General features: G+C 30.6%; 1 non-coding gene across 1 annotated transcript; it reads right to left on the bottom strand.

The window, feature by feature from the left end:
• Nucleotides 1–405: 405 nt before the first annotated feature.
• Trnag-ucc (transfer RNA glycine (anticodon UCC)) lies at nucleotides 406–477 on the bottom strand. The gene has a single exon. It is a non-coding gene; the product is annotated as a tRNA-Gly (tRNA).
• Between the last annotated feature and the right edge of the window lie 1,926 nt (nucleotides 478–2,403).

The raw sequence follows: 2,403 nt of genomic DNA, 5'->3' as shown, positions 1-2,403 counted from the left end.
TATTTACCTGCCCTCAAACATACAACATCTTTAAAAAAGGAATGCTGTACAACTACATATAACTTTCCAAACACCTTTTAGATTTGTCTTTGCTTAAACCTTTAAAGAAAGTTGATAAATTTAATATGCACAGCCTCCAAGAGTTCTTTACAAGTATTGAAACTTTATTGTAAGTAGTGTGTACACTACTGCTAAAAAAGACTCTGTTTTATTTATGATGGGTGTATCGTCATAACTAGTTTTGTATTATTATTCACATTAGTAGTTTATTTTTCCTACTAAAGAATAGAATTTTTCTGTTTTAATCAGCGAAAACAAATCTAAGAAATACTAGTTGTTTCTAAACTTCAAAACTGTGATAAAATTTTCCAAAACTAAAATTGATTTGTTTTATAAAAATTTTAGTGCGATGGCCGGGAATCGAACCCGGATCAACTGCTTGGAAGGCAACTATGCTGACCATTACACCACCATCGCACGATGAGAGAAGATGTGCAGTGAAAGGAGATGAGGCTGTAAGTGAGAGGAACATCTCTACGGCATCGGCACTTTGTTCAGTATACAGAGTGTCCCTGAACTCTACAAACCTCTTAGGTTATCATTTCTGGACCATAGATGAACGAGAATATCACGTTAATACCCTTGCCGCAGCAAACCTGCTGACCATGCAAATTTCTATTTGCCGGATTTACACTAAAATATCTCCTAAAAATATTACATTCATTCCCTATTTAAATAGCGTTAGTTTAACGAATACTTAGGTTTGCTGCAACAAGGGAGTGTTAAAAAGTGTTATTTTTGTAAAATTGTAATATTTATTTAAGTACCGTATGAAATAAATGAGTTTTCAAAATTTTATCATAATACGTTCATAGACAAATAAAATACAAAAAAAATTACTTAATCCCTATAAAAATTGCATGGCGGTTTTAAAATTTAAATTCCCATGAGTCCTACGGTAAAAGCGTATTCCTTATATTCCTTATAAAGTGTGAATTAAAAGATTCCCATGTTTAATCTGGGGTGGATAAACTTTTGAAGTTTTCTTGTTAATGGATGTATTTGAGTCAAATATATAAATTTCGTTTATTTATTACTATCAACATTTCAATTAAAATCTTCCCTGTAGCAACAAACCTAAGTACTCATTAAAATAAATATTATAGGAAATAAATCTTACGATTTTTGTGGAAACATAGCCAGGCAAATGGAAATTCGCTTAGTCTGCAGGTTTGCATCGGTATTTTGTGTCCTCTTTGTGTTCTAGGGTGAGCTGGCTGCTATCTCTCTATTTTCTACATTATTACTTTTATCTTTTATTAGACCTATCCTCTCAATTTCTCGCTTTTACTGTGTGTTACTATCCATCTTTCCACAATGAAATCATTGACATTTTCGTTTCCTAGGCTTCAAAAACCCTTATTGTTTAACATTCAACAAGTTGTGATTTTAGATCTTATGTTAAGGATGGATAAATTTGACCATAGTGTCTCGGTCCCCAAATATAATTAATTAATTTTAAAAATTTGTATAATTATTGAATCAGATTTTTAAAAGAACAATTGATAATGATAAACAATCAAGGTCTGTGGGATACGCTATAAGTTAATTACAAATATGTTTGATTATTTAAAAAATTATAACTACAATTTAAAATATGAGTAACTATAACACTGTGTGTATAATCTGTTATTTATTTGATTCTGTACTAGGAGCTTCAAGGTGTGTACTAAAAATTATTTTGTTGAAGCGTTGCTTGTAAATATTGTATAGAGAATAAAAACGCATAAACAGGTTTAATGAAACTATTTATCATTGCATTAAACTATTCAAAAGAAATCTGTGATTAAACTTATCATATCCATAGCAACGTGTTTACTTTACTTCAACTTTTAGGATTTGAAGAAAACTTGTGGATTTTATGAGCTCTACAACTAATTGCAAATAAAGAAGCAATTCAGAAGATTCAAAACAGAAAAACTAGATTAGTGAGAAGAATCAAGAGAAGAGAAATCTCATCACAAATAAAAAAAACTCTTCAATGGCTAACCCAACGGAGAAGGTGGGCTAGGACCATCTAAATGGAGAAGGATCTCAATTTCATTTTGTGAGTATAACAGTTAAACAGCAATTTAATGATTGTTGGGTATAACTTGGATGTGGTACTTTTGATATACAGTAATTTAACAATGTTTAGTAATGGGATAAAGGCAAACTAGGTTCACTTCACTAATGAGCGTTATAAAAACAATCTGATAACTCGAATCATGGGCCTATGTGTTGAAATTTTCTTCTCTAAAAATACAGGTATGATTAACATTAAGCAAACATTGAACGGTGTGTTTTATTTCAATTTATGTGACAATCTTTTCTAATTAAATGGTAAAAGTTAATCCTTCCCTT

The sequence above is a fragment of the Macrosteles quadrilineatus genome, unplaced genomic scaffold (assembly GCF_028750875.1).
Source record: "Macrosteles quadrilineatus isolate MER2022 unplaced genomic scaffold, UCM_ALF_1.0 Scaffold_2__2_contigs__length_208266976, whole genome shotgun sequence".
Classification (NCBI taxonomy): Eukaryota; Metazoa; Arthropoda; class Insecta; order Hemiptera; family Cicadellidae; genus Macrosteles; species Macrosteles quadrilineatus.
This window is presented reverse-complemented; position numbering and strand designations above follow the sequence as displayed.